A 24568-nucleotide genomic window follows, 5' to 3' on the forward strand; every position below is an offset into this window, starting at 1 on the left:
AAACCAACAAGAATAAGCATACAACTAGCCGATAGATCAGTAAAATATCCTAGAGGGATAATGGAGAACATGCTAGTTAAAGTTGGTACTTTAGTATTTCCAGTAGATTTTGTTGTTCTGGACATGGAAGAAGATTCTCAAGTTCCTCTCATATTAGGAAGACCATTTTTAAACACGGCTAAAGCAATGATAGACGTGTTTGGTAAGAAACTAACCCTAAGTATAGAGGACGAGAGTGTTACCTTTTCTGTTGATAGAGCAATGCAACAACCGCAATCTGCAGATGATACATGCTATTATATTCAAACTATAGAATCACATGCAGAATTGTTAGAAGAATTTCCAGAATTACAAGGAACAGGAGAATGTTCTTTAGGAGAAGGAACTGAACCAATTGATGAAACTGAAATGTTAGCTACACTTATGGCTAATGGATATGAACCAACAACAGAAGAAATTCAAATGCTAAAAGAAGAAGACAGATATCGATATAAATCATCGATAGAAGAACCTCCGACGTTAGAGTTAAAGCCACTTCCAAACCATTTGGAATACGCTTATTTACATGGTGAATCTGAATTACCTGTAATAATATCGTCTTCTCTTACTGAAAATGAAAAATCTCAACTCATTTATGTGCTAAAAGCTCATAAACCAGCTATTGCATGGAAGATTCATGATATTAAAGGAATAAGTCCTTCGTATTGCACACATAAAATCGTTATGGAAGAAGGTCATAAAACGTATGTGCAACGCCAACGAAGACTAAATCCTAATATGCAAGATGTTGTTAAGAAAGAAATTATTAAACTGCTTGATGCAGGTTTAATTTATCCAATTTCTGATAGTCCATGGGTAAGCCCAGTTCAATGCGTGCCTAAGAAAGGTGGCATGACTGTCATCACGAATGAGAAAAATGAGCTTATTCCTACTAGGACTGTAACAGGATGGCGTATATGTATTGATTATAGAAAATTAAATGACGCCACCAGAAAAGATCACTTTCCCTTACCTTTCATTGATCAAATGTTGGAAAGATTAGCCGGAAATAGTTACTATTGTTTTCTTGATGGTTTTTCCGGATATTTTCAAATTCCAATAGCACCTGAGGACCAAGAAAAAACCACGTTCACGTGCCCTTATGGTACTTTTGCTTACAAACGCATGCCATTTGGACTTTGCAACGCCCCTGCAACCTTTCAAAGGTGCATGATGGCGATTTTTCACGACATGATAGAAGAATGCATGGAAGTTTTCATGGATGACTTTTCAGTCTTCGGTGATACATTTGAATCATGTCTAGTTAATCTTGAACGAATGCTTATTAGATGTGAACAATCAAATCTAGTTCTTAATTGGGAGAAATGCCATTTCATGGTTAAAGAAGGCATCGTTCTTGGACATAAAATTTCAAAGGAAGGAATTGAAGTGGATAGAGCTAAAGTAGATGTAATTGCTAAACTTCCACATCCCACCAATGTTAGAGGAGTTAGGAGTTTTCTAGGGCATGCCGGTTTTTACCGACGTTTCATAAAAGATTTTTCTAAAATTGCCACTCCTATGAATAAACTCCTAGAAAAGGATGCTCCATTCATCTTTTCAGATGAATGTATCAAATCTTTTAATATACTTAAAGAAAAACTCACTAATGCGCCGATTATGATAACTCCAAATTGGAATCTACCATTTGAACTTATGTGCGATGCAAGTGATTTTGCAATGGGAGCCGTTTTAGGACAAAGGATTGAAAAACGATTTCAACCTATTTATTATGCTAGTAAGACGTTACAAGGAGCACAAACAAATTACACAACTACTGAAAAAGAACTCCTTGCTATTGTCTTTGCTTTTGACAAATTTCGTTCATATCTCGTTCTAGCTAAAACGGTGGTCTATACCGACCATTCTGCTCTTAGATACCTATTTTCGAAACAAGATGCCAAACCAAGATTAATCCGTTGGATCTTACTCTTACAAGAGTTTGATATTGAAATCCGAGACAAAAAGGGAGCAGAAAATCTCGCCGCTGATCATCTTTCTCGTCTTGAAAATCCCGAATTAGAAGTTCTAAATGAATCGGCCATACAAGACAACTTTTCTGATGAATATCTATTGAAGATAGATTATAATGAAATTCAATGGTTTGCAGACTATGCAAACTATTTAGTATGTGGATTCCTTGAAAAAGGATTGTCGTACCAAAAACGAAAGAAATTCTTTAGTGATATAAAACACTATTTCTGGGAAGATCCACATTTGTTTAAAAGTTGTCCCGATAGAATAATACGCCGATGTGTATTCGGAGATGAAGCTAGTAAAATCTTAAACCATTGTCACACAGGACCAACAGGAGGGCATTATGGGTCACAACTAACAGCAAGAAAAGTTTATGATGCTGGATTCTATTGGCCTACAATTTACAAAGACGCACACCTTCTTTGCAAATCCTGTGATGCATGTCAAAGGGCCGGAAAAATAAGTCAACGTGATGAAATGCCACAAAATGTCATTCAAGTATGTGAAGTATTTGACATTTGGGGTATTGACTTTATGGGTCCATTTCCAAAATCTCATAATAATCTATATATTCTCGTTGCCATTGATTATGTATCTAAATGGGCGGAAGCACAAGCTCTCCCAACTAACGATGCACGAGTTGTAGTCAACTTTTTAAAACGTCTTTTTGCAAGGTTTGGAACACCGAAAGCTTTAATAAGTGATCGGGGAACTCATTTCTGTAATAATCAACTTGAGAAAGTTCTTAAAAGATATGGAGTAACTCATAAAATCTCCACTGCTTATCATCCACAGACAAGTGGACAAGTTGAAAATACCAACCGAGCTTTAAAACGTATTCTAGAGAAAACCGTAGGATCAAATCCGAAGGAATGGTCCATTAAATTGGAGGATGCACTCTGGGCTTTTAGAACAGCCTACAAAACTCCAATTGGAACCACACCTTTTAAACTCGTTTACGGAAAAGCATGTCATCTTCCAGTAAAAATTGAACACAAAGCATTTTGGGCTTTGAAGACATGTAATCTTGATTTACATGAAGCTGGACGTCTATGGTTAAGTCAACTAAAAGAATTAGAAGAATTAAGACAAGAAGCATACGAAAATTCGCTAATCTATAAGGAAAGAACGAAGAAATGGCATGATAAAAGAATCAGAAGTTCAAAAGAATTTAAGGAAGGAGACAGAGTTCTTCTTTTCAATTCACGATTCAAGCTATTTCCTGGAAAATTGAAATCAAGATGGTCTGGACCATTCATAGTCAAAAGAGTTTTCCCATACGGAACAGTAGAATTGATAAATTCAAATAGGATTGAATTTAAGGTTAATGGTCACAGAGTTAAACATTACATAGATAGTCCAATGGAAGTTGACAACGAAGGTAATCACAATTTCGACACCACAACTAACTAAGTGTGGGGAGAATCAAGTCTTTAAAGGATAATATGTATTTCTGTTAGAGTTAGATTTTCTGTTTTCGTGTAGTTCTCGAAAATGGAACCCGAATGGTCTTTCCCTAGCAGACCCTAAAGAACTAGTCTTCTCCCCCCATTCTGAATTTTTATTTTTTTTTTTAGGTTTTTACGAGATGAAGACTTTCTGTGAATTAAACCATGGTCTAATGCTACACGCTTTAATCACTAAATGTAATAATGACACTTCCGAGTGAACTGGTATCAGTAATCAGAGAAAAATTGGACGGAGTAAGAAAAGAATCCAGATGCGAAAATAATAAGTTACAATTTGGTAAAGGAAAATCAAAATCCGCAGCGAAAAGAAGAGCACGACACCTTGAAAGATGTCACAAATGCGAAAAATGGTCACACGAAGGTAAATGTTCAAATAATCAAACCTATTCAAACACCGAATTTGTTACTTTATGCAGAGACGGACCGTTCATATGTTTATAAGAAAAAACGTTGAATGCTCGAGGTTATGCCTATGTAGCTATGGAAAACCAATTAGTCCGACTATCTTATGAGTGGGCTAGAGCATATCACTAAGAAATATATTTCACAGGTAAGTTTGTACAGTTTTTATTTTTATTTTTATTTTTAACCTTTTGATAATAAACGCTAATTTGTTCGCTATAAAGTATTAAATTGGTATTCGATAAAATTAGGTCTTGCGACCGAAATTATTGATATCATACAAAAATTTATTACATCACTGCGAAATTTAACGTTTATTCTTAAGGTATAAATATCTTTAATCAATCAACCAAAAATATTTTAAAAATTCGTCATGAGTTAACTTAGGTCATGGAACCGAAATTACTTTACCGAAAAGAGGGGCGCATATTTTTGATAATATTTGATTGATTAAAGTGGGATAAAAGCCAAAAAGATTTTTAATTTTATTTTTACCATGTTTTTAAAATTAATATATAAATATTAAATTAATATTGTGAATTTTTTTTAAAATCAATATATTTAAGTTTGTAAATATTTGAAAAATTTAATATAAGTTTGTATGCATAAAAACAAAAATATAATGTAAGTTTGGTGTGAATTTTTAATTATTAATATGAATTTTCAATTTTATGCATTTTAAATTTAAGTTTGGTGTGAATTTAAAAACAAAAATTTACTTTATTTCGCTAAGTTAAAAATATGATTTTTAAAATTCGTCGTAAGTTGAAGACTAGGTCGTTGAACCGAAATTGCTTTACCCGAGGGAGGGACGAGAACTTTTATTATCATTATTTTTAATCTTATCGAATTAAAGTATGCCAAAAACATTAAAAAAAAAAACCCAAAAATCTTTGCTTTTAAAATCGCGCTTAAAAATGACAAATTTTAAAATTTTTGTCGAGGGACGGACTAGGACATCGATCCGAAACGCCCTCATCCTAAAAAGAAAGAAAATTTTAATTTTTAAATTAATTTTATGTTTTATAAAGTTATAAGGTTTTATTAAAAAAAAAATAAAAATAGCCGCGACTCGCGGTGATTTAAACGGGCCCACCACCGCACTCGCGGAGGTCACAAAACCCAAATGGGTTATCTGGTCGAACAGACCAGTTCCAAACACACACACACATATTTTCACCCGAAAAACCCACGAAAAATCATCACAAATTCGCCATTTTTCATCATTTTTCATCAAATCTTTCATAAAATCGCAATGAGGAGACTATTATCAAGGAATTACTCAAGGAAATCGGTAAATTTCTACACCTAAACACCATTTAATCCGAATTTTAGAGTTCTTGAACAATTTCATGCATAATTCGATTTTGATGCTTTCTAGTGTAATAATGGTTCAATTGTTTGTGTATTATGCTTGTATAACCTAGATTGATGCTATTTAACATGATTAGAAGCTTTGAACTTCAATTTTTGAATAATCTAGGGTTTGTGTTCTTGAGCAAAATTAGGGCTTTTTGATATAAACAGGTTATGGCCAAATTTTGTTGTTAGTTTATGCTAAATTGAGTAGTGTAACATGTTTAGGTTGCTAAATGATCAAAACTTTGATCCTAAACATGATTTATGAAGATTAAAGTGGACTTTTTGAACCAAAATTGCATGAACTTGATTTAATTGATATGAATGCCATGATGAACTTATTTAATTGTTATAATGATTGTTTTTGACATGTTTTAAAAGATAAATGCGAAGGAACTTTGTATAAATTTTCATATATGTATATTTGTAAAAGTGTAGAATTGTTAATATTTTGAAAATGTGTATAGAGTTTAATAAGGATTAAACATGTCATTGTAATTGTTTAGATTTATGATTTTGCTAAAACTAATGCATATTTGGATGCACAAAAATTGTGTTTGATATATTTTGCAGACTGAAAGGGGTGAATCTTCATCCCAGGCTCGCAATGCTCCTCCGGAAGATGCAGATCAACAGGAAATTAATAACCAATACCGACAAGATATGCCTCACCCAATTGTTTCATATTCAAACATTCATGAGGCAGATTTACATCCGAATTTGAGATTTGATAGATATTGGATAGACTATCCAAAATATCAAAAGAACCTGCACAACCTTGTGTCTAATAATGTTGAGGTACCCAGAGTTATAGATTGGGCACCATTAGAGGTAGTGGAATTGGCCGAGCCAATCAGGGAATTACTTACTCAAAGGTATGGTAATTCTACTTTTAGTGATTGGGTAAGTTTATTCAACATGCGTAGACCTGTGTATAGAGAATGGTGTATAGAGTTATTGTGTACTATTGAAATAAATGATCGGGTAGATACTTTAACCGATCGTAGTTTTATTAGATTTTTATTAGGAGGGGAGATGCGCCATATGTCCTTACTAGACATGGCTCGGGCTTTAGGTATATATACGCCCGAGGAGCTAGCATCTTATGATTGCCAGAGGTTAATAATTTATGGTAGGAGGGTGGATGAGAATTTTGATACAAATGACATATGGAGTAGGATGACTAGCCATCGCCGATTTCAGGGGGGATTATACTCTTATCTTGATATTGATAGAGCTGAATTAAGAGTAATCCATAGGTTTTTAGCCAATTCGATTACACAACGAGGTAAGAATAAGGAAAAGGTAAATGAACAGGATTTGTTTTACCACATGTGTATTCGAGACTCACATAGCGCTGTAAGTATACCTTTTTGTGTGGGTTATTATTTATTGACTATGGTTAGGGGTATGAGGCGTGGTAGCATAATAGGAGGTGGTATATTTATTACTTTAATTGCTGAATATCTCGGTGTGGATAGTCGGGGGGGATTATTAATGGCAGAACCAGAACCTCGCGATAGAATAGATTTGCGTGTTTATCATGGTGCTAAGGTCTTAAAGAAACGAAACAACGCGGCAGTACGTTATGATGGCAGGCATCCACAGGTTGAGAGAGATCAACAGCAAGGTCAACCGGGAGGGGGTAATCCAATGACGGAAATGCAAATTTTTATGGCTCGACACGAGTATGAAATGGCTAGACAAAAAGCATTTCAAGATTGGCAGTATCATCAAAGCCAAATCATAAGTCATTGTACACACGTAGGTAGAGACTACATTCCTACCGTTATGCCCGAATTTGCTCCTTGGACTTTAGAGAGCCGACCACCATATCCTACATATGACCCGACCCAAGCATTTTACAGCATCTATGGATACGCTTGGGACCCATACTGGAACCATCCTCCTCATCTGTAATTTTCTATTTTTGTTTATTTTATTGTAATGTTACTAATTCTTAATTTTCTTATTTCTTATTTCTTATTTTATTATTATAATAGCTTTTATAATTTTCTAACTTTATTAGATTTTAATAATTTTTAAATGTGGTGTGAAAACCCAACTTCAAAAATATGTATATATGTGTTTGTAGTTTATCTCATGTACAAAACAGGGTAAAACAGCGCATTTTCAAAGACTGGCATTAAGTTCAGCAAAAGTTATTAATTTTGACGACGAAACGAAAAAACAAATGTGATGTACCAACAGACGGAATGAACAAATGATAAGCACCATTTATCATTCAGCAAACAAACGCCAATATGTTTGGAAACTTTGGTAAAATTTAATCATTTTTCTACGCTAATCACCCTCAATAATTTAAATTGTTACTGATTTCTTGCAAATGAGGGCATTGCATGATCTTAAGTGTGGGAAGGGGTTAAATTCTTTCGGATTTTTAAAATTTTTAACTTAAACACTTGGTTACCATTAAAAATACTAGTAACGTAGTAGTTGTATTAGAATCTAGTGCTCTCTGATAACAAAGAACAGCCCTAGTCTTATATACTGACTACCCACTTCTAGTAAAAAATTTTCAAAATTTTCAATTAAATGAACTCAAAATCATGTTTATACATATTTATGAACGATAAAACTAGGTGTTAACACCGAAATTATTGTTACCTCGGAAAGGACATAAATTGAGAAACAAACCAAAATGTTAGAATTCATTTAAAATGGAATAGAGGACAATAAAAAGGCAAATAAAAGAAAATAAAAGCCAAGTGTGGGAAAATTTACCAAGTTATCTTAAACATATGTCACATATTTCTGTAACAAATAATTGAAGATACTTTTGCTTTGGACTAAACTAAACAGTTTTACCCGATTTACTGTAAGAAAGATGGATCTACACGATGAATCAATTCCATCACTTAAAGGAAGTAAAGTCTTCCGAAAAAGAAACGCGCTTCTTGATTTAGGTCATGAAGTTGTCGTCCAGACCAGCTGTAGGTTGACGAAAAATCTAGAAAAGTCATCTCTAAAATCAGCAGAAAATCCACGGACCTCAGCATCAAACAGGGTCGCCAAGTGGTCAGACTTATCCTAACCATGAGATGATCTGTCTTGTAAAATGGGGAGGACGCTGTGCAAATTAGCTGGATAAGACTAATGAATCAGATCTCCAGAAAGGATAATCTCCTTAAAGATCAAAAATCACCTTTTAAGACTGATATTACTCAATCCTAGAGATTGACCGTAAAGATTGAAAATTCAAACTCATGGAATTCAATGATATCTAAACTCGAGCTGAACAAGAAAATATTTTGATCAAAATTACAAACCGATTTGTTTTCTGAAAACTCATTTTCAATGCGTTCATTACCATTGAACGTAAAATCCTAGGAATTCACCTAGAATTCATTAGGTCACCTGAACCAAATCGGGTGTCAACCGTAAGAACGGTGGTTGTATAGCATGGTCAAAGACAGGACCTTGTGCCAGACCGGAAAATTATAAGGGTGAGTTTTACTATTGCTCCTACAAATGATAGTAATTGCGTCCGACACGTTATAGACCATAATTAAAAGCATGTCAGGGGACATTGCCTTAACAGTTGCTTGTTCAACGCTTTCCTTTACAACCGGACGGAAGTTTACCGAAAGGTAATATTTGGAGCAAGTATACTGGATGTGTTGCTTTCCCAATACACGGTTAGCAAGTGGGTGACACAAAACCGCAAGTGTTGAGCTAAAATTTTCAAATCTGAAATCCACCAAACCCACAAAAACAATTTGCAAACACCGATGAAGGGTTATTCCGGAAAACTTATCTAGGGTAAAAACTAGATTTAATTTTCAAAAGATCAAATGTTTTCATAAAGATCCAATTTCCTAACGGATCTAAATTTTTATAGTCATGTGGGACTGTAAACCATAACGTTACTACCATTGTTCATACCGCCGTAATGAAATCACTGATGTACAAAGTGTGAAGAATAAAGAAGTGATTCTAGTATATTTCAAGACTATATTGCTTGAGGACAAGCAACGCTCAAGTGTGGGAATATTTGATAATGCTAAAAACGAACATATATTTCATAGCATTATCCCTAAAGAAAGACAAGCTTTTAGTTGCAGTTGTCCTATTTACAAAGAATATTCGTTTAAATATTAAAAGGTGAAGACAAAAGGCAGATTCGACGAATTGAAGACGCAAACGACCAAAAAGCTAAAAAGTACAAAGTACAAGCAAAGAGGTTCAAATTATTGATGAGAAACGTCTCAAAATTAAAGAGTACAAGGTGCAAAACGCAAAGTACAAGATATTAAATTATACGCAAGGACGTTCGAAAATCCGGAACTGGGACCAGAGTCAACTCTCAACGCTCGACGCAACGGACTAAAAATTACAAGTCAACTATGCACATGAATATAATATAATATATAATTAATTCTTAAAATTAATATATATATTATATTATATTATAAAACCATCGGCAAGCTAGGAGCCAAGCTTGTGTGAGCTGGAATCCACAGCTCCGCACTCGCGGAGCTTATAAAGGCAAAAACCTCCGCACTCGCAGAGGTCAAATAATATTACGTGGGCCTATAAAAGGCCGAGCATTCGGCCGAAATTTACACATCTTTTTCTCTTCATTCATCAACGTAAAATATATATATATATATATATATATATATATATATATATATATATATATATATATATATATATATATATATATATATTTAATTTTAATTTTAATTTTAATTTTAATTTTAAATCCTAATAATAAGGGTATGTTAGCGAATGTTGTAAGGGTGTAAGTCGAAATTCTGTCCGTGTAACGCTACGCTATTTTTAATCATTGTAAGTTATGTTCAACCTTTTTACATTAATGTCTCGTAGCTAAGTTATTATTATGCTTATTTAAAACGAAGTAATCATGATGTTGGGCTAAATACTAAAATTGGGTAATTGGGCTTTGTACCATAATTGGAGTTTGGACAAAAGAACGACACTTGTGGAAATTAGACTATGGGCTATTAATGGGCTTTATATTTGTTTAACTAAATGATAGTTTGTTAATTTGAATATAAAGATTTACAATTGGACGTACCTATAAATAACCATATACACTCAATCGGACACGATGAGCGGGATATTTATATGTACGAATAATCGTTCATTTAACCGGACACGGGAATGGCTTAATAGTCTATGGAATTATTAAAACAGGGGTGAAATTATGTACAAGGACACTTGGCATAATTAATAACAAAGTATTAAAACCTTGGGTTACACGCAGTCGATATCCTGGTGTAATTATTAAACAAAGTATTAAGACCTTGTTACAGTTTAAGTCCCCAATTAGTTGGAATATTTGACTTCGGGTATAAGGATAATTTGACGAGGACACTCGCACTTTATATTTATGACTGATGGACTGTTATGGACAAAAACCAGACGGACATATTAAATAATCCAGGACAAAGGACAATTAACCCATGAGCATAAAACTAAAAATCAACACGTCAAACATCATGATTACGGAAGTTTAAATAAGCATAATTCCTTTATTTTCATATTTAATTGCACTTCTAATTATCGCACTTTTATTTATTGTCATTGTATTTAATTGCACTTTTAATTATCGTACTCTTTAATTATCGCAAGTTTATTTCATCACACTTTTATTTATCGTAATTTCATTATCGTTATTTACTTTATGCTTTAAATTAAGTTGTATTTATTTTTAATATTTTACATTAGGTTTTAACTGCGACTAAAGTTTTAAAAATCCACAAACCGGTCAATAAACGGTAAAAACCCCCCTTTATAATAATAATATTACTTATATATATATTTGTATTTTTATAAATTAAAACTAATATAGCGTTAAGCTTTGTTTAAAAGATTCCCTGTGGAACGAACCGGACTTACTAAAAACTACACTACTGTACGATTAGGTACACTGCCTATAAGTGTTGTAGCAAGGTTTAGGTATATCCATTCTATAAATAAATAAATATCTTGTGTAAAATTGTATCGTATTTAATAGTATTTCCTAGTAAAAATAAAGCTATTTCATATACACCTCGCATAACATCAAGTATTTTTGGCGCCGCTGCCGGGGAGACTTAAACGCCGAAAGCGCAACGCTAATGATATAAAAAAAATAATAATAATATAATTTTGTAAAAGTTTTTATTAAGTCCTTCGTATAAAAATATAAGTTTTTTTTTAAATATAAAAATATAAAAATAAAAAAAGAGTTTGTTAAAAAATATATAAAGTTTAAAAAAAAAGTATTTTTTACTTTTGAGTTTAAAAATAAGTATTTTATTGTTTTATAAAAATATTTAGTTATATTTATATTTTATATATATTTGATTAAACAGAAAAACATAATAAAAATATAAAATAAAAAAAACTGAACCTGTAAAAATCGACCCCTTTTGAGCTGAAATTGAACCCTCCGCGACTCGCGGAGGTTTTGAACTAGGACTATCCGCACTCGCGGAGGTCTTCTGACAGGCCACACAAACAACCCTAATTCTGTAATCATTACGGGGTAATTATTATTATTATAATTTAATTTAAACCCTAATTAGGTTTAGATTATTTAATTATTTAATTTAGTTATTTATTTAATTTGTATTATTAAGTTATAATTAGTTTAATTAATTTATAAAATTAATAGTTTTATTAAATAAATAATATAAAAATAATATTTTTATAAAAATTGTACTTTTTATAACTTTTAGTATATTTTTATATTTTGTACCTCTTTTTATTCGTTTTAGTGCAATTTTTGTATTTTTCGCTTATATTTAATTTTAAGTTATAGTTTTTGCCATAGTTATTTTTACTTCTATATTTTTAGGCTTTGCCGTAAAATTCCTTAAGTGCTTTTTCTTTAGACTAAGATTTAGGTGCTCTAGAATTTTGCGAAGCCTTTTTAAGTTTTAGTACCCCTTTTTAAGATATTGCCATTTGGGATATAGTTTTTCTATTAAGCTTTAATATTTTTAGACGCAACTTTTAATTTTTAGTTTTTAGTTCCTTTTTAAGTTTCGACACGCTACTTTCTTATTTTTATTTTGCGACGCCTATTATTTTTCAATCTTTTATTTTTCGACGTTTTTCGACGCGTTCTTTTTCTTTCTTATTTCTCGACATTCTAGTTTTTAGGACTTAGAATTTTCTCTATTTCTTATCTAAATTTCTTAAATTTCAACGAAAATTTATTTTAAGCGGTTAAATTGAGAGACATCAAAATTTTCTGGTTCGTAGTAATAGTTAGATTTGTACGTGGACCGGGTTATTGGAGCCAAACAGTACTCAATTATATTGAGACCAAACAAATCCTGCCCCTCTGCTGCATAACGTGGACAAAATCAGAAAAGTCTATTAATTTGATAACTTATATAATTTTTCTTCCTTTTTAAAAACTAATATGATATTCAGTGAATGCACCGAGCAAAACGTTCACCACCTTTTGTACGTTTACCACCTGTAACTCGATCAAGACATCTAGCAAATATTGTCGCCGTTGATTTTTCTTTAGAATCGTCATCCAGTCGACCAAGTACTCCAATTCAAATTTCCGATAATCCATTTTTTGAACCCGACCTCACAATTGAGAATCCGGAGAATATTCAGGGATAATTTATAGATCCTGAACCATTAATCTTTCCTCCGGAACCACCAATTGTGAAGACCCGTCCTAATCCATCCGGACGAAGTCCATATCGATTATAAACGATTCACAACAGTTGATTACATCGCGAGGTACTTGACCTCTATATGATACATTTTACAATCATTGCATTCGTTTTTGAAAAGACAATCTTTCTTTACATCGAAAGTTGACGGCATGCAAACCATTTCATAATATATCCAACTATAATTGACTTAATAATAATCTTGATGAACTCATTGACTCGAATGCAACGTCTTTTGAAACATGTCATGAACGACTCCAAGTAATATCTCTAAGATGAGTTAATGCACAGCGGAAGATTTCTTTCATACCTGAGAATAAACATGCTTTCAAGTGTCGACCAAAAGGTTGGTGAGTTCATTAGTTTAACATAAATAATCATTTCATAATTTTAATAGACCACAAGATTTCATATTTCCATTTCTCATAAACATACGTCCCATGCATAGAGACAAAAATATCATTCATATGGATTGAACACCTGGTAATCGACATTCACAAGATGCATATAAGAATATCCCCATCATTCCGGGATCCTCCATCGGACATGATATAAATTTCGAAGTACTAAAGCATCCGATACTTTGGATGGGGCTTGTTGGGCCCGATAGATCTATCTTTAGAGTTCGCGTCAATTAGGGTGTCTGTTCCCTAATTCTTAGATTACCAGACTAAAAAGGGGCATATTCGGTTTAATAATCCAACCATAGAATGTAGTTTTAAGTACTTGTGTCTATTTCATAAAACAGTTATAAAAGTTGAGCATGTATTCTCAGCCCAAAAATATAAAGGGTAAAAAGACAAATGAAACTCACCTAATGTATTTTTTAGTAAAAATACATATAACGACATTAAACAACCGAGCAATGCAGGGTTGGCCTCGGATTCACGAACCTATATCATTTGTATATATATATTAAAATGTATAATCGTATTCGAACAGGTTTATATATATAATTTGAATTATATATTATACTTATTTAGTTTGTGTATATATATTTAAAATGTTTAATATCTATATATTTGGTTATATTAATATATCTCTATATATATATATATATATATATATATATATATATATATATATATATATATATATATATGGTTAGTATTATATGAAAATATTCTTAATTTGTTATATATATGAGTATTTATATAAATAATGTTATTATATTTGATATGTGATATATAAACTATTAATATGATTATAATATATGTATTAAGTATATTTTAGGTACAAAATATTTATATGTAATGAAAATGATATTTATACTAATATTAGTGAGAGTAATAATAACTTGTATTGTTTTATGGTAACAATAATAATAATCCTAAACATATTCATAATAATAATAATAATAGTACTAAAAATGATACCATTATTAATATTTACAAAAATAATAATAAGTTGTATTATTTTGTCACTAATTATAGTGTTTATAATAACAATTTTATTATGTTCCTAATAATGATGATAATAATAATAATAATAATAATAATAATAATAATAATAATCCTAATACTTAATAATAATATTAATTTTAACCATTTTATTACTACTGCTTATATTAATAATGATACTTATATTTATAATTACAATTCTAATATTTATAATGATTCTAGTATTAGTTTTAATAGTTGTGATAATAATCTTAGTGAAAAATATAAATATTCTAATAATAATATTGATAGTGTTTACATGATATCAAAATAACAATTTTAATCATAGTTATATATTATCTTATTTTGTTATCTTTCTATTATCATCTTCTATATCCTAATTATAATCATATTCATAAGCATAATAATAATAATATCAATAATTAATAATGATAATAATAATATCTATATCTATAATTCTATAATAATAATAATAATAATAACAATAATAATAATAATAACAAATAGTAAACTACCTCAAAAAGAGTTCTAGATAAAACTGCCCACGCCTGGTGTGACGACTCCGTCAAAACACTTAACGGCTCCGTCACTTGGTCCCACAGCTTGATCGAAACTCTATATGAATTTAATAAAACAACCTTGCATTCTTTATTTAAAAATGATTTCCTATAAAGGAAATCTACTAAAATGTATAAGTTTAGAAAAACTATACAATAATACTTTAACCAAAAGTTGACCAAAATAAAGTCAACAAACAACCACTTTTTAATGTAATAAAATAGAATGCAAGTTAATGTTTAACAAAAGCTGCCATCATAAATATGCAGACTCTCTAAGCACAGCGGAAGCAATCAATCATGAACCTGAGAATAAAACATGCGAGTAACTGTCAACAAAAATGTTGAGTGAATTATAGGTTTAATATTGCAAACAATATTTAATTTAAACAATAAAAATTTATGTTTGAAAACATAAAAACTCCTTTTTGAACCACCAAATTATATGCTAGAAAACATATAATAAAACATTATTCCATTTTCCGTGAGCCACCTGGTAACCACTTAACCATTTATTTACCCTTGCCAAACACAATAAATAATATACACCGAACAAGTGTATCTACAACAAAATACGAAGTACTAAACATTCCGATAACAAATTGCTAGCGCGACTAGCTCGAAATGGGGTTGTCAAACCCGATAGATCTATCCATAGGATTCGCGTTCACCAGTAGAAACCAGTGATTACAGTTACCAGACTAGGGAATATTTTTGTTCAACTCACAATGAATAATTTAAACCAACTTCCACTTGTGTCCAAAATATAAATAAATTGCATGCATTCTCATCCCAAAAGATTTAAAATAGAAAAATGGGACTATAACTCACCTTAATAGCAACTGAAGAAATCTCACAAACAAGCGAACAGCAAATAAAGTAAAGTGATCAAGAAAGATCACAACGCCGACCTATAAATAAAGCAGGCCGATATAACTAACTAACTTAGGTCAAGTCTTAGTATGATAGCTATTGTACATGTTGCAAGTAGACATAGAATAACACTCGGCAAGCATCGGTTTGACTGGAACAGCATAAGGACACACACTTTCTATTTTTAGAAATTTTCTATTTTTAGCAGGTTTCCATTTTTGGAAAGTTTCTATTTTAGGAAAGTTTCTATTTTAGGAAAGTTTCTATTTTAGGAAAGTTTCCATTTTAGGAAAGTTTCTATTTTTGGAAAGTTTCTATTTTTGGAAAGTTTCCAAATTTAGAAAGTTCTATTTTTAGAAAGTTTTGAAGTTAGGAAAGTTTCCTTATTTAGAAAGTCAACAGAAGTCAACTGAAAGTCAAAGTCAACCGAAAGTCAACTCAAAAGTCAACCTTGGTCAAACATAGTCAACATTAATTTGAAAAGTGTAAGTTATAATAATAACATAGGTTATAATGTTTATTAAAGTCAAAAGTGTAAAGTTATGTCATAACATAAGTTTAATTAAATAAAATGAATTATTAAAGTTAATATAAGTTGAAGTGTTATAATTAGTATAACATAAGTATTTAATTAATTAAATATTAATCATAATATAAGTTTTATTAATTAATAATGAATTTTAATTCATATCATAAGTATTATAAATTAATAATGAATTATTAATTATATCATGAGTTTCTAATTAAAATTATTAAATCATAAGTATTTAATAATTAAATAATAATTAAGTCTTATAATAAGTAAATAATTATTTAATCTTTGTTATAAGTCTTATAATAATTTCTCAAAAATAAATTTAATACTTATCATAAGTATTTTCCTTTAATAATAAAAGTATTATTAATCATAAGTTTAATTAAAATGTTAATTAAATCATAATTAATAATTAAATGATATAATAAATATTTATATCATAAGTCTTAAATAATAATAATTACTTCTTTTATCATAAGTAATTTATTAATAATGAAAGCCATTCATTTTAACATAAGTTTAATCATTAACCATAAGTTTTAAGTTTAAAAGTTCATCGGGTCGTATCTTGAGCCCCGGGTGTCGGTTTCGGGCGAGCCACATATGCATCTCCGCCTACTCAAACCACCCGACACAATTATGTACTCAAGAACACTCCAAGAACAGTCCCTAGGTCGTGGATATCAGCCATGACAACACTTGGGAATTCAATTTACTCAAAACAGTGATTTAGGCACAACGGGTGAACCGTGGCTCGGATTTAGGTGACCCGAACATGAAAATTCGTCCCACCATCAGTCCTAACCAAATGACACACCCTAAAGACACCAAGGATGATCACAAAGTCGGACCATACCTTGTTCTTGCCCATAACACCTTTCAATCTTTACCAAATATCAAATTAAGCATATCTAGGGCTCCGGGAATCGAAACGACATGAATCCGGAGTCTAAAATTAATGTCTTGATGAGAGGAACTCATTTATATACTTTATTTTATGATCAACATCAGTTACAATATCAGAAACACACGAAAAAGCTGCTGTTCCAATTTTATCAAACCGAAAAATATGCAATCGAGTAATTCTACGAATACAATCAACATTACAACAACTAATAATCATCATACTAATAAAATATAATCAAAATACAGAAAAATAAAGAAAAATTAAAAATCTAGGGTTAGGGTTTATACCCTAATCAATAATCAAGTGATATAGACGCGTAGAGAACGATGAGAGGAATCCGTTTATGTTGAAAGCCCTAATTCTTAACCTTGATTTGATGATGAAATGGTGATGATGATGATGAAAGGGGACGTTCATGGGAGGAGAGGGAGGAAGGAGGTGAAAAAAAATAAGATGATTAGGTTAGAAATGAGAGTAAGTAGTGAAGTTTAGAGTAATGGTCACTAGTTTGCAAGTTTGACAAAATACTCCCCTCCTTAAGGGATTTTCGGCCAAAAACTGAATGGGGTGGGCCCCATAGTGGCCCAATTTGATAAATGACAAAATCCTAGTGGCCCGAACGCCCGAACGAAACCCGAAACGCGAAAACGCCGCTACGCGATTGATTTTTCGGAGAGATAATAAGTACGCGGCGAATAAAATATATAAACACTATATATAATCATATGACATCAAAATATCATATTTAAAATAATTAGGACTTAAAAATTCCAAAAGTTCGACCGTTGGTTTGAAAACCGAAAAGATTCGCCGGATAGAAATCCGCGACTCGTAGGAACGTATAATTTAAAATATGAATACAAATATTCATATAACACATAATAATTAATATATTATTACAAAAATAATAATATAGGTCATAGAAATGACGTGGCACGAATAACAATTAACGGTCGTTAAATAGTTAACGGTAAAAGATAACGGAAAAAGTAGGGTCGTTACAGTACCTTCCCGTTACGGAAATTTCGTCCCGAAATTTAAGCAGGTGCAGGGGTTTCCTCGGCATCTGGGAACAAATGCGGTTACTTCTGCTTCATCTGACCTTCACGCTCCCAAGTGAACTCGGGACCGCGTCCGGTGTTCCATCTAACTCGAACAATAGGAATTTTACTCTGCTTAAGAGTCTTTACCTCTCGGTCCATAATTTCAACAGGTTCTTCAATAAAATAAAGTTGCTTATCAACATGAAGTTCATCAAAAAGAATAGTTTCATTGGCCTCGGCCAAACACTTCTTTAAATTCGATACATGAAAAACGTCACGAATAGCACTGAGTTCTTGTGGCAATTTCAAACGATAAGCCACTGGTCCAACTCTCTCAATAATCCCAAAAGGTCCAACAAATCGAGGATTCAACTTTCCCCTTTTACCAAAACGTACCACACCCTTCCAAGGTGAAACTTTCAACATAACACGATCACCGACCTGAAAATCGATATCGTTCCTTCTCTTATCAGCATAACTCTTTTGCCTACTCATGGCAGTTCTCAATCTTTCCTTAATCTGTGCAATCTTCTCGGTAGTCTCGTGAATGATCTCTGGTCATGTGAGTTGAGCATCCCCAACCTCATTCCAACAGATAGGAGACCTACACTTTCTACCATACAGAGCTTCAAATGGTGCGGCTTTAATACTTGCATGATAACTGCTGTTATAAGAAAACTCATCCAGCGGCAAATATTTATCCCACCCATTTCCAAAATCAATAACACACGCTCTTAACATGTTTTCTACGTTTGAATGGTCCTTTCACTCTGACCATCCGTCTGTGGATGATAAGCGGTGCTCATATCCAATTTAGTTCCTAGAGCACCTTGTTAGGACTGCCTCAGTCCAACATAATCGATATGGGAACACCATGTCTCGAAATAATCTCCTTCAAATACAAACGAGTAAACTTCTTCATTGAATATGTTTCCTTAATTGGCAAGAAAAGAGTTGACTTAGCGAGTCGGTAACAATCACCCAAATAGTATCATAACCACCCACAACTCCCGGTAACTTCGTAATAAATTCCATCTTAATACCTTCCCACTTCCACTCGGGAATTTCAGGTTGCACCAAAAGTCCAGACGGTTTCTGATGTTCAGCTTTAACCTTAGCGCAGGTCAAACACTTAGCCACATACGTAGCCACATCAGCTTTCAAATTAGGCCACCAATACAGCTCCTTAAGATCATGATACATCTTTCCTGAACCAGGATGAATAGAGTACCTAGACTTATGAGCCTCATCTAAAACAAGTTTTTGTAGATCACCAAACTTCGGAACCCAAAGGCATCCCGCAAAATACCGAGTACCATCGGTTTGTACCTCTAACTGTTTACTCAAGCCTCGGACCTTCCCGTTACAAAATTTTCCTCCTTCAAGGCTTCTTATTGTGCCTCAAGGATCTGCCTAGCGAGGTTTGTTTGAATTGTCATATTCAAGGCCCTAAACCTGCGAGGTTCAGCCCTTTCTTTACGACTTAATGCATCAGCCACATCATTGGCCTTTCCCGGATGATATAAAAGTTCGCAATCATAATCATTTAACGTCTCAACCCATCTTCGTTGCCTCATATTTAACTGTTTCTGATCAAGAATATGTTGAAGACTTTTGTGATCAGTGTACAATGTACCTTTGACCCCATATAGATAATGTCTGCAAATCTTAAGCGCAAACACAATAGCTCTCAACTCTAAATCATGGGTTACATAATTCTGCTCGTGAATCTTCAACTGACGTGACGCGTACGCAATAACTTTCTTTCGTTGCATCAAAACACAACCAAAGTCTTGACACGAAGCATCACAATAGATAACAAAATCATCATTACCCTCAGGTAGTGATAATATCGGTGCAGAAGTTAACTTCTTCTTCAGAGTTTGGAAAGCAGACTCTTGTTCACTCTTCCACTCGTACTTCTTCCCCTTATGCGTTAAAGCAGTCAGAGGTTTCGCTACTCGTGAAAAATCTTGAATGAACCTTCTATAATAGCCTGCTAATCCTAGAAACTGGCGAATCTGAGTAGGAGTTTTCGGAATTTCCCACTTTTCAATTGCCTCAATCTTGGCGGGATCAACTAGTATTCCTTGTTTACTAACAATATATCCAAGGAATTGAACTTCTCTTAATCAGAAATTATACTTAGAGAACTTAGCGTACAACTCTTCTTTTCTCAATAAATCAAGCACCAACTTCAAATATTCTTCGTGTTCTTCATCACTCTTAGAATAAATAAGGATGTCGTCGATAAAAACAATAACGAATATGTCCAGATAGGGTCTGCACACACGGTTCATGAGGTCCATAAACACAGAAGGTGCATTTTTCAATCCGAACGGCATAACAAGAAATTCAAAGTGACCGTAACGGGTGCGGAAAGCAGTTTTCAGAATATCAGTTTCTTTAGCGCGTAATTGGTGATAACCGGAACGAAGATCAATCTTATAATAAACGGACGAACCTTGAAGTTGATCGAACAGATCATCAATTCTCGGAAGAGGGTAACGGTTTTTAACAGTAAGCTCGTTCAATTCACGATAATCAATACACAAACAAAATGAACCATCTTTCTTCTCAACGAACAAAACGGGAGCTCCCCAAGGGGACGAACTGGGACGGATGAAATAAAGTTGCAATAATGAAGGAAGAAATAAATATGGAGTAGTCACATCGGTGGCATAGATATTTAAGGCAATTCTCTCAAAGGAGTTAACGAGGATCATGGACTCCAAAGTAAATTTTCATTATATTTCCGAAAGGAAGACATATGAAAGGTGTGATAATTCAACGAGAGTGAACTTCCTTGTACAATGAGCGAGGAAGTCTAGGATTCATCCATATTCTTAAATTTATGTGCGGATGAAAAGAACGCGAATCATGGGTTATAAAGAATGGCCGACTCCAGGTGAGATGAATCTCCAAAAATAATTTCGTGCACCCTAAAGTATCGAATCCTAGGATTGATGTTTACGAGGGTGTTGCGGTTGACAGCGAAAATTGAGAGTAGAAACTCCTCAAACGGTCTAGAGTAATATATATCCATGATACCCATTATAACAACAGTTGGGGTAGAAACCCACCTAGCGCCTTTTCTACAATAAGGTGACCATCGAGTGTACCCCAGAAACTTGATTTATCGGTCTGCGTTTCGGCCATGTCCAACCATAAGAGGGAAAATTCTATGAGCGCAAAGACTTTCCAACAAATTTTATAAAACCGGCATCCAAACTGGTGTAAGAATTTCTATCAATGGACTTAATGGTAAATTTTCATCCTTAAACGGAGGATGAGAAGAAATGTGATCCAAACACTCTGTAGAGTAATGCAAAAATTCTAATGTAATCAATCAAAGAAGTTTTGAAAAAGCTTTAAACGTCTAATGCAACCCCATAAATGGAACGAAGCTCTTAGTAAATTTAGAAGTATGTACAACGTGTACCATTTTACGTAAATCAATTTGAGTTAACTAGACAACTCAATAAGAGTGGTTTTAAAATAATTTTGAAGGTATAAATTAGTGTATACTAGCCAAAATAGGTAAGGGTAAATTTGTCCATTTGAATTCATACGTACATATATGATTTTATAAATAGTATACATGACAAAGTATTTCATTACTTCTATTCGCCCATAAATCTCGTGAGAACCGCCCAATTACACAAATGTGTAAAATTTTTAATGAAAAGCAGGGTATCCGCATCACAGAGGTTACGAGTTGAAGTAAGATCGTTAAAGCTCGGGTGATGGACTTGAATCGTCTTGCGACATCTCTTCAATAAATGCTACGAGGTCATGAAAACCAATGAGTTAAATAATGTCTTGACTTTTATCAGAACACAAGTCCTTGGGTCAAAACTATTCACGTGCGAAGCTGTCACTAACAAGCGAGTTATAAATGATAAAACATGGGGTAGGTAGTTCGGTTAAGATGAGTCTCTCGCATATCAACAAATAAGATAATGAGTATCTTCCTTACTCATGTAATAACGTTAGAATTTCCGAATGAGTGGTGTACAAATTTTCTTTGACTCGCTTTCTATTCCTCATGTCACAATATTGGGACTTCTTTATGAATTAACGTAATATAATCACGTTGGCCTGACGCCATTATATTTCACTAAGTCATAGTTCCATTCCAATAGCACTACATGAGGTCAGGACACGCGGTCAACCTCGAATTTCAACACAATTTCCCTAAAACAATTTCTTAACAATGTGCTAAGGATAGCACAAGAGACAAAGACATCGAAAGTAATGAATAGGAGTAACGATGACATAAAAATGTCTTCGAAGTACCAAGAATCTCTAAAAGTAAGAATGACGTTTTCCGTTTCAACAACCAAAGCACATAGGCACAACGGCACAAATGCACGTAATATAACAAAAATGTTATATACCTAAACATAATAGCTGACATTGAAATGCCGAGCATTTAGAAGTCAAGAATGACATCTCGCGTAATATAACTCAAACGTTATATACATAACCATAATAGATGACATAGAAATGCCGAGAATTCTAGAACACGTAATGTAACTTAAACGTTATATCAATAAACACTAATTATGACATAGAAATGTCGAGAATTCCAGAAGTCAAGAATGACACCCCCTCGGTTTCACTAACCGAGGTGTTCCTTTAAAAGATGAACTCGCATGAGTCGGAGAATACGTTTAAATCGGAATGGGAGTTCCTCCCGGATTCAGAACATAATAGAAATGTATGTATGATAACAATATACATACCAACACGACACAAATAATCACATATAATAATATATAATAGGCCGGGCTGTAGACTAGACTCACTAATGCACCCTATTGACCCGGGTAACGACATCAATGCAGCCTAATTCCCTACAACCAGAGCTCTGATACCAACTGTGACGACTCCGTCAAAACACTTAACGGCTCCGTCACTTGGTCCCACAGCTTGATCGAAACTCTATATGAATTTAATAAAACAACCTTGCATTCTTTATTTAAAAATGATTTCCTATAAAGGAAATCTACTAAAATGTATAAGTTTAGAAAAACTATACAATAATACTTTAACCAAAAGTTGACCAAAATAAAGTCAACAAACAACCACTTTTTAATGTAATAAAATAGAATGCAAGTTAATGTTTAACAAAAGCTGCCATCATAAATATGCAGACTCTCTAAGCACAGCGGAAGCAATCAATCATGAACCTGAGAATAAAACATGCGAGTAACTGTCAACAAAAATGTTGAGTGAATTATAGGTTTAATATTGCAAACAATATTTAATTTAAACAATAAAAATTTATGTTTGAAAACATAAAAACTCCTTTTTGAACCACCAAATTATATGCTAGAAAACATATAATAAAACATTATTCCATTTTCCGTGAGCCACCTGGTAACCACTTAACCATTTATTTACCCTTGCCAAACACAATAAATAATATACACCGAACAAGTGTATCTACAACAAAATACGAAGTACTAAACATTCCGATAACAAATTGCTAGCGCGACTAGCTCGAAATGGGGTTGTCAAACCCGATAGATCTATCCATAGGATTCGCGTTCACCAGTAGAAACCAGTGATTACAGTTACCAGACTAGGGAATATTTTTGTTCAACTCACAATGAATAATTTAAACCAACTTCCACTTGTGTCCAAAATATAAATAAATTGCATGCATTCTTATCCCAAAAGATTTAAAATAGAAAAATGGGACTATAACTCACCTTAATAGCAACTGAAGAAATCTCACAAACAAGCGAACAGCAAATAAAGTAAAGTGATCAAGAAAGATCACAACGCCGACCTATAAATAAAGCAGGCCGATATAAATAACTAACTTAGGTCAAGTCTTAGTATGATAGCTATTGTACATGTTGCAAGTAGACATAGAATAACACTCGGCAAGCATCGGTTTGACTGGAACAGCATAAGGACACACACTTTCTATTTTTAGAAAGTTTCTATTTTTAGCAGGTTTCCATTTTTGGAAAGTTTCTATTTTAGGAATGTTTCTATTTTAGGAAAGTTTCTATTTTAGGAAAGTTTCCATTTTAGGAAAGTTTCTATTTTTGGAAAGTTTCTATTTTTGGAAAGTTTCCAAATTTAGAAAGTTCTATTTTTAGAAAGTTTTGAAGTTAGGAAAGTTTCCTTATTTAGAAAGTCAACAGAAGTCAACTGAAAGTCAAAGTCAACCGAAAGTCAACTCAAAAGTCAACCTTGGTCAAACATAGTCAACATTAATTTGAAAAGTGTAAGTTATAATAATAACATAGGTTATAATGTTTATTAAAGTCAAAAGTGTAAAGTTATGTCATAACATAAGTTTAATTAAATAAAA

This window comes from Rutidosis leptorrhynchoides, chromosome 1, assembly GCF_046630445.1.
Source record: "Rutidosis leptorrhynchoides isolate AG116_Rl617_1_P2 chromosome 1, CSIRO_AGI_Rlap_v1, whole genome shotgun sequence".
NCBI lineage: Eukaryota > Viridiplantae > Streptophyta > Magnoliopsida > Asterales > Asteraceae > Rutidosis > Rutidosis leptorrhynchoides.